The sequence below is a fragment of the Mytilus californianus genome, unplaced genomic scaffold (genome assembly GCF_021869535.1).
Source record: "Mytilus californianus isolate M0D057914Y unplaced genomic scaffold, xbMytCali1.0.p SCAF_70, whole genome shotgun sequence".
Lineage (NCBI taxonomy): Eukaryota > Metazoa > Mollusca > Bivalvia > Mytilida > Mytilidae > Mytilus > Mytilus californianus.
In genome coordinates, this window is record NW_026262724.1 from 109,920 (window position 1) to 125,694 (window position 15,775).

At 31.9% G+C, this 15,775-nt stretch overlaps 1 protein-coding gene across 5 annotated transcripts in view; it reads left to right on the forward strand.

Annotated features, from left to right (window-relative positions):
• Positions 1-5,324: 5,324 nt before the first annotated feature.
• LOC127710315 (uncharacterized) overlaps positions 5,325-15,775 on the forward strand; it is a 644,133-nt gene continuing 633,682 nt past the window's right edge. For 3 of the 5 annotated variants that reach the window (XM_052216116.1, XM_052216114.1, XM_052216119.1), the window contains exon 1: positions 5,325-5,497. The gene's annotated coding sequence lies outside the window, so the exon portion shown is untranslated. The remainder of the gene's footprint in view (positions 5,498-15,775) is intronic. The other 2 variants (XR_007986108.1, XM_052216115.1) reach the window with 1 other exon arrangement.

Here is a 15,775-nt window from a genome sequence, read left to right on the forward strand (position 1 = left end):
GTTGTTGACAAAAAATAGCGTCTTGTGATTTCGACCTATTTAAGAAACTGGTCCAAAGTCGGAAGGGACATGTCATACAAATCTGGAATTGGTTATAATTTGATGCCAATGTCTATATCAAATTATTTAAATTGTTAGGAGGCAGTCAAACTTATGACTTAATGAATTAAATGGTTACATATACAACTTTAAGATAAAAAATATTATTTTGATATCTTTATTTGACTAGTTGTACACATTTCACATGAGGCACTTTGGAAGCAAGTTTGATTTTGTATACAGTAATTTTTTTGTTCAATACTTTAGTGAAGGTATTGTGGAGTGAGTATTGTCTGTATTTCCACTGACAGACTGTTGTTTCTGTAAATTAAAATTAATCGATATTTTATTTTTTTTAGTAAAATGCTGTAAGGATCATGCAGATTTCCGTACTAAAAATAACTTTAAGTATTACAACTAACCACCTGACAGTCATGTGACTTAATAACCTGGATGTAAACTTCACGTGCAAAAAGTCCCCCTGCCATATTTCTAGAATATTTGTTTATTTTTTATAGATTCTTTTTGAAGGTAAAAATAGTATTAGTAAAAGGGTACCAAAATGTGATATCAAATAATAAAATGTAAATACTTAATTACATTAACTTTACTTGGAACATCTTAACCACCACGTGGTATTATTTGATATTGTTACTTACTATAGCAGCCGAATATGATGCACGCTGACATTCACAGCATACGGGAAGTGAATGTAGAATTAGGTCGAAAACATAAGACGGTCGAAAACACAATACGAGACGATAGTCTTTTTCCTAGTCCAAATAATTATGACGTCTTGCAAGGCTATTTTAATTTTTTTCTGTGACGCCGGCGTCACAGAAAAAAAATAAAATAGCCTTGTAAGATGTCATAATTATTTGGACTATCTTTTTCCCACAGAATACCCATGAAAATTGGCACATATATAAAACATACTTTTACTATTAAAATGTTTCTTATGATATCATGCTGTATATGTGTATGGTATCATTATGAGTTCTGAATGTTATGGTATCCATATAATTAACTTATGACTTATTGTTACATTGGATCTATATTTCATTATATGTTGTTGAATATATTATTGTCTGTATTTGGATCACACCTCTGTTGTGCTCTTTCCAATAAATATTGAATTGAATTGATTGGAATTGATATCCTAGGGTACCAGGTCTGTTCACTCTGCCGACCTTGCAAGACCTTCATATGTAATCAAGGTTATTAAATCCATCCTCGTTGTTCACCCTGATTACTTGTTCGCCCTGAGTTTGTTAGCCCAAAGTGTCCGTTCGCCCTAGGTTCGTTCTGAGAAACTCCCTACTTTTAGTTAAAAATATAAACAATGATTAATATCAGAGACTTATATTTCTATTGTAGGGTATTAAAGTTTCTCTAATTTTTGTGCTATTTTCACATTTCTTGATGGTGTGAGAAAATTTTTCTCCTCACTAGTAGAATTTCTGTTCTCAGCAAATGATAGGTCGGAATTTAATTATGATCTAAAATTTTCTTGGTTTCTTCTGAATTTTCTATTGTGACGTCATGAAAAAGGGTGACTATGCCTGATGATGTCACATATAAAGAACACACCTTTCTGGAAATCTTTGAAAAGGAAGGATAAAAATCATTAGAGAAACAGATTCCACCACTATAACTCGTGTATTACGCTATTTCTCCACTCTCAACAGTTAAATTTTATTTATTTAAAAAGCTCGACAAACCTTGTGCTTTAAATATTAAAATTTAACTGTCTGGAGTGGAGAAATATCCCAACACGCTTGTTGCAGTCGTGGAATCTATATTTGATAAACATATTCATATATTTATATGGTATAAATTCTCGAAAATTCATGAAAACACATGTAAATATTTAAAAGTTGATGGCTTGTTTTGGAGCATTAATTGTTCATAATAATAATTCTCAATGATTGCTGTAATAATTATCTTTGATGGATTAATAATAAAAGCAACGTTTTGTTCTGATAAACTAGTCAACTTGAAATGAGTAAAAACAATGGTGTAGGAATTGTAAAACATGAAAAGGATTTATAAGTTCATTTAAAGTAAAAACAATAAAATCATTAAAATGAATGATGTACAAATTGTAAAACATGAAAAGTATATAATAATGAAAAGTCCGGCTTACTTTTTGGTATGTGATATAGATGTAAGACAAGGGAGAATCTCTAATCTATCTCGTTTTCTTTATTTTTTAACTTGCAACACTTTCTAGAAACTACAAAATCTAAAGGGTTAGAACTATATTAAAGAGATACAGAAAATTAATTAATGGTTTATTTTACTGTATGCTGATGATACAATATTCATGTCAGAAACTTGTAGGATTTACAGATGATGCTAAACTTTTTTTTTTTTAAATAAACACTGGAAACTGATAATAAATGTGAAGAAAACAAAAGATATGATGTTTTCAAAGGTCGATTGTCAAAGAATTTGAAATTTGATATTGATAATCATAAAATTGTGACAGTAAATGAATATAAAGATGCTGGACTTATATTTTCGAAAAAAAGGGCTCATTTGTTGAAGGCCGTACGGTAAAGGAAAGATATTGTGGTCTTAGGAAAAGAATATAAAACACATATGTTTTCTTAGGTGAACACATAATTTTAGAAAAATATCCTTACCTTTAAATTACTAATTAAATTAAATTGGGGAGAATTGACAACCATTTATATGTACAATGACTATGAGACACTTCAAATTGGGATGCTTAGATGCTGCATAGAATGGGACATGCCATTATAATTTGTGAGGTTATCCTAATGACCAATTTTACTCACAAAGCACTTTTCTATTTAGATCACATTTCCCAATTATGTATAACAAATGTTAATCCAGTGTAATGAATATTGTATTAAAAAAAATAATAAAATAAGTCATTGAAGTCTTCCAAGAATTTTTTTAATGCTTTTAAATAGAATCAGAACATCTGAACTGTTCAATATGCCTATTCATACAATTTGTATGTTTATATGTAAAATGTATTAGAAATCACATTGAAGTTCGCAGAAAATTTGTGTAAGGCCTCACTTTGACTTAAGATGAAGAACAGCAATAAAAGTGATGTTCCTTTGTGAGAACAAACGAATAACTAAATCTATAGCAATGTAGGCTGACCAGGAAGAAGGATTGGAAATTTGAACCTCCACTGAAAACAATTATGTGATCAATAGAGGCTGAAAATTTGCCTTGAAGAAGGCAATAGTGCTATGGACTCCTCATAGAAATGCTGTAATAAAGTGCTGATACCATGGTCCTAATTGTCCTAATTCTACCATGAAGGTGTCGCACAATCGGTGAGATACATTATACATCTTGCACAGCGAACTACTTCTTTAATATATAACAGAAATAATTAAATACCCTAAAACTCAGGTTTACAAATTAAAACAAAAAGCATATCTCAACTTGTCTTCATTTTGCATTTTATTACTTTGATCACAATAACTGATATTCGCATGATAGTGCAAGAAGTTCTATGACGACACGCATAGCAACTGTAATCATTCTATCCCAAATTTTAATAATAGTTAAAGCTAGTATAAAATCCCCCCTTTGGTAACAATCGGAACATTTTGCAGTATACGTTGGAGTGATCCATATCAAGACGATTTGCATTAATTTTATAATTTCCTGATTTATTCATATTATTCTGTAGCAAGAGAAATTTATCTACATGCTCAAGCCGGTTCCAATATAAAAAAATATTTTTTATAAAATCAGTGGGAAATAACCAAGTTCTGTCAATACAGGAAAGTTGGTTTTTTTATAAATTCAGGAAAAAGTCACAGGAAACAAAGTCACGGAAAAAAGTCACATTAGTTTTTGTATGAAAATTGTCATATGGTCTGCACATGACCAGGTTGTCTCATTGGCAATCATACCACATCTTCTTTTTTATATTTCCTATAAACATTTAAAAATCTACCTTTTACAATAACTAATCTGATACAAGTGTATTACAACTTTTTACCATGCATTCAAAAAACATTTTAATGGTTTATTTCATACATGTACATAATGATTTATCATGTGCATTCCAACATAGTTTTACTTAATTCTTATATCAAATTTTACTCAATCATATATTGTGACTTTTTTCTGTGAATTTTTTCTAGGGATTTGTGACTTTTCCGTTTACTATTTTTATGTAACCTAAAACATATTTACAAAACTTTACATGCAGTTTTTCGCTTATTAGATGTGAATATAAATTGTATGGTGATAGTAATCTTGCTATATTTGAATTAACAGTGACCCAGATTTCTCTACCAAAAAAGGTCAGATACCAGCCATTACTATCTCTATCTTAAGTTAAGCTTGGAGGCCTTTTCAGTTGAGGATAACAGAATAATATCACCGGCATATATTAAGCAATTCATTTTTATAGAAGTTTTAAATAAATTAAACATAAAAATTCGAGGAATCACACTTAAATCTCAAAATAAACAACAACAAAAAATTGAATACATTAATGTCATAAAACAAGCAGATAGTTACGAATTCTGGGGGAAAAAATCTTTTATTCATTTTTTTATTAGGTTTAACCAAAGTATCATAACCGTTAAATACTGAATGTTTTATTTTTTCATAAATTGATGAATTAAGACAATTAATACTTCTATCTATTTGGCAAAACAAAAACTATATAGAAAAAAAGGAAATAATAATTCAGAAAACACAATCATCAATCATAGGCCGAAGTTATGGTCCGAATTTGGTATAGGCCGAGTTACCAGTAGCGTCATAATCGACCCAAAATACAAATACAAAATGGAGTTGTCTCCCTTTCGGGTTCGGGCGACCTATTTTGGAATTTCCACGATAAAAAGTTTTCGGCAAAGTTGTAAGAACAATTTAAGTAAAATATGAAAGATTATTACATTCAGGACATAAAATAAGAAAGCGAATTAAAACACTTAGGCAGATTAAAGTTTGGTTTAAGAAAAACTTTCAGGTTCGGGTTACCACTTTTACCGAGGTGGAAATTAATAAACCTTAAATTGATGTTTGGACAAAAACCTTTTCATACAAGAGATAAAATTTAATTATCGTCAAACGCATACACGTTTGTAGAAAAAAACGAAATACAAAGAGCATAATATATGTAAAATAGATTTCCGGTTCGGCAAATTTCCAGCAAATTCCTGTTCGGGTTCGGGTTCGGGTTACCACTTTTATCGAGTGTCATCAGTGTGTGCTCCAAAGTTGGAGGGAATTACGTAAACAAGAAGATTTATCCCTGTTTTTACTTTAGGAAATTTACATATTCTATTTTAGTCTCAACAAATCCCGCCGACCTCAAAGGCTAGGCCTTCACTTGAGCTTGAAGAAAGTCAACCGAATTTGGGTGTGTCCATCAGCGTACAATTTAGCAGTTAAGGCGATACTCACAATGTGATTCAATTACTGTATGATAATTAGTCAACAAAAGGTAAATGATTACCCCCATGCAATAGTCAATTATCTATTGTGAATTGTCTGAAGAGAAATTTTCAGATTTGGTTCCCTGATCTTTGACAAAGAGACAATAATAATGCGATGCATGTCAATTTTACTTCATCTCCACTTAAGAACAAAAAGTTTTTTTTTATAACTAGTGTATAAGTTCCTGGTATATATATAACAAATAATGGTGGACCTAATTTGTAGATAACACTCTCTATCAGGTTGGGAACAACCCCCTTCTTCTGATGATATCATTACTTTGAGCTGTTGAGGGGTTATCCTTCATACATGTCATATGAGGGTGGGGTGTATTTTTCCCAACCTGTCTATTGGTTTATATTAAAAAAAAGCACTGCAGTACTGTTTACCCGTAGTATCCTTGTGTATTGTATTTTCGACCTATTAACATATTTCTCTGAATTTCCCTTTTATATGTTTGAACATAGACATGCCTAATATTTTGAGAGTCACTAGTATACTTGTGCATAAAATAATTGTATCTGAAATATATTTCGATTTTAAATATTTTTTTTTATTACAGTTCATTAGATCGATGGCACGTTGTTGACAAAAAATAGCGTCTTGTGATTTCGACCTATTTAAGAAACTGGTCCAAAGTCGGAAGGGACATGTCATACAAATCTGGAATTGGTTATAATTTGATGCCAATGTCTATATCAAATTATTTAAATTGTTAGGAGGCAGTCAAACTTATGACTTAATGAATTAAATGGTTACATATACAACTTTAAGATAAAAAATATTATTTTGATATCTTTATTTGACTAGTTGTACACATTTCACATGAGGCACTTTGGAAGCAAGTTTGATTTTGTATACAGTAATTTTTTTGTTCAATACTTTAGTGAAGGTATTGTGGAGTGAGTATTGTCTGTATTTCCACTGACAGACTGTTGTTTCTGTAAATTAAAATTAATCGATATTTTATTTTTTTTAGTAAAATGCTGTAAGGATCATGCAGATTTCCGTACTAAAAATAACTTTAAGTATTACAACTAACCACCTGACAGTCATGTGACTTAATAACCTGGATGTAAACTTCACGTGCAAAAAGTCCCCCTGCCATATTTCTAGAATATTTGTTTATTTTTTATAGATTCTTTTTGAAGGTAAAAATAGTATTAGTAAAAGGGTACCAAAATGTGATATCAAATAATAAAATGTAAATACTTAATTACATTAACTTTACTTGGAACATCTTAACCACCACGTGGTATTATTTGATATTGTTACTTACTATAGCAGCCGAATATGATGCACGCTGACATTCACAGCATACGGGAAGTGAATGTAGAATTAGGTCGAAAACATAAGACAGTCGAAAACACAATACGAGACGATAGTCTTTTTCCTAGTCCAAATAATTATGACGTCTTGCAAGGCTATTTTAATTTTTTTCTGTGACGCCGGCGTCACAGAAAAAAAATAAAATAGCCTTGTAAGATGTCATAATTATTTGGACTATCTTTTTCCCACAGAATACCCATGAAAATTGGCACATATATAAAACATACTTTTACTATTAAAATGTTTCTTATGATATCATGCTGTATATGTGTATGGTATCATTATGAGTTCTGAATGTTATGGTATCCATATAATTAACTTATGACTTATTGTTACATTGGATCTATATTTCATTATATGTTGTTGAATATATTATTGTCTGTATTTGGATCACACCTCTGTTGTGCTCTTTCCAATAAATATTGAATTGAATTGATTGGAATTGATATCCTAGGGTACCAGGTCTGTTCACTCTGCCGACCTTGCAAGACCTTCATGGGTAATCAAGGTTATTAAATCCATCCTCGTTGTTCACCCTGATTACTTGTTCGCCCTGAGTTTGTTAGCCCAAAGTGTCCGTTCGCCCTAGGTTCGTTCTGAGAAACTCCCTACTTTTAGTTAAAAATATAAACAATGATTAATATCAGAGACTTATATTTCTATTGTAGGGTATTAAAGTTTCTCTAATTTTTGTGCTATTTTCACATTTCTTGATGGTGTGAGAAAATTTTTCTCCTCACTAGTAGAATTTCTGTTCTCAGCAAATGATAGGTCGGAATTTAATTATGATCTAAAATTTTCTTGGTTTCTTCTGAATTTTCTATTGTGACGTCATGAAAAAGGGTGACTATGCCTGATGATGTCACATATAAAGAACACACCTTTCTGGAAATCTTTGAAAAGGAAGGATAAAAATCATTAGAGAAACAGATTCCACCACTATAACTCGTGTATTACGCTATTTCTCTACTCTCAACAGTTAAATTTTATTTATTTAAAAAGCTCGACAAACCTTGTGCTTTAAATATTAAAATTTAACTGTCTGGAGTGGAGAAATATCCCAACACGCTTGTTGCAGTCGTGGAATCTATATTTGATAAACATATTCATATATTTATATGGTATAAATTCTCGAAAATTCATGAAAACACATGTAAATATTTAAAAGTTGATGGCTTGTTTTGGAGCATTAATTGTTCATAATAATAATTCTCAATGATTGCTGTAATAATTATCTTTGATGGATTAATAATAAAAGCAACGTTTTGTTCTGATAAACTAGTCAACTTGAAATGAGTAAAAACAATGGTGTAGGAATTGTAAAACATGAAAAGGATTTATAAGTTCATTTAAAGTAAAAACAATAAAATCATTAAAATGAATGATGTACAAATTGTAAAACATGAAAAGGATTTATAAGTTAATTTATTATTATACTGCATAAATTGACTGACTAGAATTATTAATATGTTAACAAATACATGAAATATCAATAAAGATAAATACATTGAATTACAGTATTCGACTTTGCAAATCAAAGGAAAATAATTATTCGGTTGCAGCAATATAAATAATTGGCTAATTTTCAACAAACTTTAACATACTCTGTTCAAATAATAAACATTAGACAACAATAGCAAAACTAAAAATCGAGTGAATGGACTCTGGGTGAACAGGTATGAGGGCAAACAGGTACTAGGGCGAACGTGAATCAGGGCAAATGGACCAGGAATCATATCCTAGCCACAGGGACTCGGTTAGCAGATTAAAATTTTGTTTATCGATGTTTTTCCAATGTTTTTTTTAGTATTTCCTGTCTATTTGTATTACATTATTAACGATTTTAACATTGGCATCAAATTTCCCGGTGAAAGTAACATATTTGGCAAACATGTTGTTTTCAATAACATAGATGTAAAGGGAGATAACTCTTTCATTACGAATTTTTCGGGTTGATATATTTAATATGAATGAAAGAATAATCTCCCATTTCATCTTTGTTATTGAAAAACGACACGTTTGCCAGTTACATTGTTTCGGACGGGGAATTTGAATGTTTTGTTCTGAATGAAACGATAGCCGAGTAAGGGTGTCTTTGATCGGAAAATCAATACATACTTCTAGAAAAATCATTTAGGAAGGACATGAGTGCCTCTGTAAGGTATATAGTTGCATAGAAATATTTTTAATTATTTTTAGTCCCCTTGAATTGATATTTGTTTAATAGTTTACATCATGTCAAGTTATAGATCAAGTTAGCCTTTTGTTCCAGTGCAATGAATTTTTAACAGGTAGGTGACTATGTATTACCAGGCAATACTCACAGAATGCTTGTTTATTAGTCCCCTACTGACGAAGTCGAAGGGGACTTAAGGTTTTCACTCCGTCTGTCTGTCTGTCTGTCCATCCATCAGTCCGGCAAATCAGTTTTCCACACTTTTTTTCTTCGTGCTTGAAAATTGGTATATTGTTTTATCATGACAAGTTACAGATCAAGTTTGAATTTTGTTCCGGTCTGACAATTTTGTGCAGAGTTATGATACTTGAACTTAGAAAATTCACTCAAATAATCAGTTTTCCGCACTTTTTTTTGTCATGCTTGAAGATATTGATTTGATGATTGGTATATAGTTTTATCATGACAAGTTACAGATCAAGTTCAAATTTTGTTCCGGTCTAATGATTTTGTGCAGAGTTATGGTCCTTGGACTTATAAAATTCACTTAAATAATCAATTTTCCACATTTTTTATACGCCCGTTTACGGGACATATTATGGCCCGAGAACACAGTTATTTCGTAGTGCATTTCTTTTAGACAATAAATTCAAATTAAAAAAATCGCACCTGCTCTATCTTAAAAAGATTTTTACAGTGTAGTGTACTACTATTGATACAAATAATATCAAAATTATAGAAACTTCTACCAGCTCTAACTCAAAATATTGACAATTCTGTGTTAAGGGGGGCTAAAATTCAGTTTGACAGCTTCAGACATTCTAATTTTTGACCTTTTTTAACTGGACCAAATCACTACTTAACATAAAGATTCAGCACCCAAATTTTTTTTTAACATGTAATTTCATCCCCTTACTTAATATTTCATGCATAAAATATCAAGAAATAAATTGGGAAAGTGTATCAAAAAAAAATGCAAGTTATACACTGTTCACACTAGGGACTATATTCGTAGACAACGAAAACCAAAGGACGATAACTGTGTCCTTGGACCTTATGGTATACCTTATGTCGGTCCGTCCGTCAACATATCGGACATTAATTCAAAAACGCTTTAAGCAATATGCATGAAACTTTGGTGAATTGTTTATATCTATTGACGTGAGCTCCCTTTCGTTTTTTATAAATTTCAGATATACCATTTCCGAGTTTTGGGGTTTTATTCATTAAAAAAGGGGGGATTTTCCAGTTTTTGAACAATAACTCAAAAACAATTTCACCAATAACTTTTGCATGAAACTTTTGTGAATTGTTCATATCTATGGACGTGAGCTCCCTTTCGTTCTTTATTAATTTCTGATTTACTGTTTCCGAGTTTTGGGGTATGATTCATTAAAAAAGGGGGGATTTTCCAGTTTTCGGACAATAACTTAAAAAAATTTCACCAATTTGCATGAAACTTTTGTGAATTGTTCATATCTATTGACGTGAGATCCCTTTCGTTTTTTATAAATTTCGGATTTACTGTTTCTGAGTTTTGGGGTTTTATTCATTAAAAAAGGGGGGATTTTCCAGTTTTCAGACAATAACTCAAAAACAATTTCACCAATTTGCAAGAAACTTTGGTGAATTGTTTATTTCTATCGACATGAGCTCCCTTTTGAATTTTATAAATTTCAGACTATACGTTTCAGATTTATGGGGTTTTATTCATTATAAAAAGGGGGATTTTCCAGTTTATGGACAATAACTCAAAAATGCTTTCAGCATTTTTTATGCAACTTTGGTAAATTGTTTATATCTATTTTTGTAAGCTCCCTTTTGATTTTTATAAATTTTCAATTTTACGTTTCCGAGTTATAAGATTTTATTTGTTTATATTTATAGTCTGACAACAGATTTACTAAGTATTGCGCAACAGCACAGTGTATTGCACAACAGCAAGAAATCTTTCATATAACCAATTTCAAGTTCTTTGACTACATTTATTCAGAAACCTATAATATATCAAATAGTTAATTACAATCCAAATTCAGACCTTTGTATCAAGCTTGAATATTGTGTCCATTTTTGCCCAAACTGTTCAGGGTTGGACCTCTGCGGGCGTATCCAGCTGCGCTCAGTGAAGCAGTTTATTTTCGTCATGCTTGAAGATATTGACTTGATATTTGTTATATAGTTTACACCATGACAAGTTATAGATCAAGATCATTTTGTTCTAGTACAATGAATTTTTAACCGGTAGGGGACCATGTATTGCCAGGCAATACTCACAGAATGCTTGTTTAAAGAAGGGTAGGGTAGGGTATTCAAAATGGCGACTTTAAGATCCCTTTAGGATTTTTCAGTATACAAATATGGATAGTAAACTGCACATTGCTAGAAAACAAAAAAATATTGATGCCAATGTTAAAAACTTTAATAATGTAATACAAATGGACAGGAAATACAAAAAAAGATTTGAAACACATTGATAAACAAAATTTGAATCTGCTAACCGAGTCCCTGGGCACATGTCAGTTTATGAGGGATCATCTTTGTAATAAATGTATCATCTCCCATTTAGTCTATGTTATTGAAAAATGACTCGTTTGCCAGTTAATTTGCTTTTGCCAGGAGATTAGAGTGTTTTGTTCTGAATAACTAATTATGAAAACCAATGAGGAGGCAATGGTCATATATTTTTACTATATATTAATTATTACATGTATTTAATATAAAAGGTATTGAATTACAAGTGTTTAGGTAACAATTTACTACTTTAAGCATTTTTATTCTTTGTTTTTGGGTAAGATTGCAGGAAATGCAATCAAAACCCTATAGTACTGACCTTCCAAGGTTTATCACTACCTTTGATATACACAAAATATAGTGCATGGCAACATTGATCATAACATTCTATACGTCCTATCCATGTGCATTTCTAGAAATTTATCAATGAAATATATGCTCAGATATTCAAGTCACAAAATGATGTTGTACTTGTCAAGAAAATAACATCACTTTTGCAAGGTGCAGGAATCTAATATCTGTTCTAAAAATATCAATGATTTCATTGTTAAAGTCTGACATCTTCAAACAGGTCGGGAACTAAAGATTTTCTGACGTCAGAAAATATTTGCATAGTAATTTCCCAAATAGAAAGTAAACATGGCCTTGAAAAACTGACCAATCGACTCAATGAACTACAATGCATTGTGGGCTACTACGAGTTTACTACCACTTAAAAACATGTGAAATTAGTGTGAAAACTGTCAACTTATATAGTGTCTGGGACTCTCATAATAAATGTTTTTGTTCAGGGAATAGGTTTAATGTAAAATATATAACATAATCTTCAATTTGCATGCTCAGATTAAAAAAATATTGTTTACTGGCTTCACGATTCAACTTTCTTTTTCGCCTTGTAAAAGTAGTTGAACAGGTTTTGTCCATTGTTATGCATTGTACCTGTGGATTAATTTCACATGAAACAGTGAAATTTCCAATGTGAAGTGATCACTGTCCAGTATAAAAATCATTTGAGCTCTTTTAAACCTGTCAAAACGGTTTGAAGGAATGAGTTACACGTCTATCTATATATATGCTATTGGATTTTTCGTATCCTGTATAACGGCGTACGATACAGTTTTGATCCCACAGTGATTTTTTTACAAAAATTTGCATACAAGCTATTTGTCACCTAGTCAATTCAAATATGTAATAAAAAACATACCTTCGTGTGCTACTTTAAGATATAAATGGGGTCAAAGTTTTAGACATTTACGCAAAATTTCGGTTTTGTGGACATTTCTATCCTTTGGATAGGCATACTTAACTTTTTGTTTTAAAAGATAAACACAAGCGGATTTTTGTAAAACGTGCTTTGTCATGTTTGTATATAGAAATAAGAAGATGAGATATGAACTATCCACCAAACAAATGAAGTGGATGTAAGTAATTATAGGCAACCGTAAGGCCTTCAACATGAGAAAAACCCATAATGTATAGTCGGCTATAAATGGCCCCGATTGACGGTTACACGTGTTTGTTTCTTAAAGACAAATTAATAAATACATACCCTTCCTCGATTTAAATGACTTTTTAATCATAAAAGAAGGTACAATATCATAACATCAATTTTATAAAAAGCTGGGAAATTTTAGTGACCCAAACAGATATTTGACACACTCTAAGTCTTCCCCTTTTTTACGAATCCAAAATTCAAGGATCCCTTATTTTTTAACTACTCGGTATCTGAATGAAAGTTTGTCTTATAGGTAATTGTGTTTTTCACTGTTGTTTTGTTGCTGTCTTGTGGACGAATACATGAAATCTTTGTGTAATCATCAATCATATCAATGGCTATATTTGGTAATTCAAACACTCGTTTCTTTGCATAGAAACAAGTCTTCGTTAATCTGAGCATGGAAACAATACTTTATATCACGGACTATAAATGTGGATACAAAAAATGAAAAACTAAGCGAAATTGTAAATCCCGCAATGCATGAAAAAATGTGTTGTATTTAAGTAAATAACACGTGTTCTCCGTTGATCATAAATACGTAGTAGTCCATCATGCATTGTTACCCATTTAATGGATTGGTCAAAAACCCAGGTAAAAAAAAATTGTGTCATACATAAATAAACAATTACATGTGCGAGGACATAAGTATGCTAATTTATGCATATACATATAAGGTAGTGTTCCCGACCTGTTAAAAATTGGAGTTATCTTCCTTTGTCCAGAAATCTAGTAGAATCAACTGCAACCAATGCTTTATACAATGCAATATTTAATTTGACTTCTTACTGATTAATTAAAGCAATCTTTACCCTTCAGTGCTTACAAGCACTTTGATAATAATGATTTCTTCCTAATCATTAAGTGTGCCAGAAGTTTTATTACTCAGCCTTGTTTGTAATGCATGAAGTTGAATAGAAGCCATAACCCAGACAGAAAGTGAACAGGAATGGATAACAAAAGAACTGAAACCCTAAATGACAAAAGCCATACAGTCAGTGTCCTCTTATGCACAAAAAAACCTGTTGGATGGTAATGAACAATATCATTATTTCTGCCAATCATGATTGGTTGAAATCATGGTTGGCTATTAAACTATTGTTGTTTTAAAAGTAGTATAAATTGAAGTGACTGAAAAAAAAGTACACCATACACATTATACATGCAAATTTTATTATTGAACAAATGTTGAATATGAATCTACAACAAACTTAATCATGCTACGTCAGAGGAAGGTCTCCTATATGTCAACTTGACAAGATCTGCTTTTTTGGCCATGTGGTGACTGCAGAGGTAACTGCTCACAGGATTCCATCCAATGTGACACTTGGCAGTCATGGTGCACAGGGGCGTAGCTAGGTATCCAATCAAGTGTAGGCACAAATTGCGGCAGGGGGATTGGGGGCCGCATAAGGCCCCCAGCCGGTCCAGGGCAGAGCCCTGGTAGGGGGTTCAGGGGGGCGAAGCCCCCCGACGGAAAAAGGTTTTCAGCATTTTAGTTGCAGAATTTTGTGTACAAAAAATATTATATTTACTGGTTATTTTATCATGATAATATACATGAAGGAAAGTTTTTTAAAAGAATTATATTTAATTGGTGAATTAGAGCAGTACGATCGGAAATCTAAAAAAAAAAAAAATTTATTTCCAATATGCATTGCCCAGCGTAGCCCTTTAATTAAGCAGTACATCCTATTTAGTATTTTCATATCTTTTCCTTTCTGGTTGACGATAGTTGATATATACGTTAATTGATAGTACATATAGACGATCCTTCATTGAAAGAATAGGCACGTAAACACTGAGATTACTATATATAATAATACTATCCTTTGGGCTAGACATCGACCATCCATCTTTTGATTCTTAAACCTTCACCCCGGCCACACAAACACATACACTCACACACAGTTGATGCCCAAGCAGAAGTTCGGTTCTGTTCATACTATCGTGAAAAAATTCAAGAAATTCATATTTTCTGATATCCTCTACTGTAAAATCCCTACCTGCTTAGGAATAATTATGGTCATTACACGTAGATCTGAGAGTACTCGAAGTTACTGATTTAAGCTAGTTGATTGATTGATTGCTAACTTGACGTCCAGTGGCAAATAGTTATGCATGTTCAGGACAAAAACAAATTTACAATAAATACAGGTAGCCATTAGGTCCTGTAATAGGGGTTGTCAAGGAAAAAGGTCTGAAAATTTGAAAATGCCATTTGAAAATTAGGAGATAACTGTATTGTATTTTAAGCTTGGCCTTCGTAAAACGTAGATTTTACTGTCGCAAATTGAGTTTACCTATCGACGCGTAGCGGAGCTAGGTAAATGAGGGTTAATGGATAGGTAAGAAATTTTGCCTTTCAGCAGACCACCTACTTACCCCTCAAAGAGTTGTTGCAAGTATTCTTAACGTGCAAAGAGCATGGCATTCTCTCTACACTAGCCATCGGAGTTAACATCCCCTTTCTGACCATACAATACTCCATTCACTAAGGATGATAGACTAGTGTACAAATTACATTTGATAATTAAAGAATTTTGACGACTTCATGTGCATCTACAGATAACGTTGTTATTATCTTTTTTAATACAAGAAAAAAAAAAATTTGAAAAAATTATGTGTAGGCACGTGCCTAAAGTGCCTAACGGCAGCTACGCCCCTGGTGCAACTACCATTGCCAGACCCTGTCTTTAGATGATCTTGAGTTCCTCTTGAAGCCAGCATCTACCTTCACATGCTCCCACTGTGAGAGAGAAGAGATTGGCAAC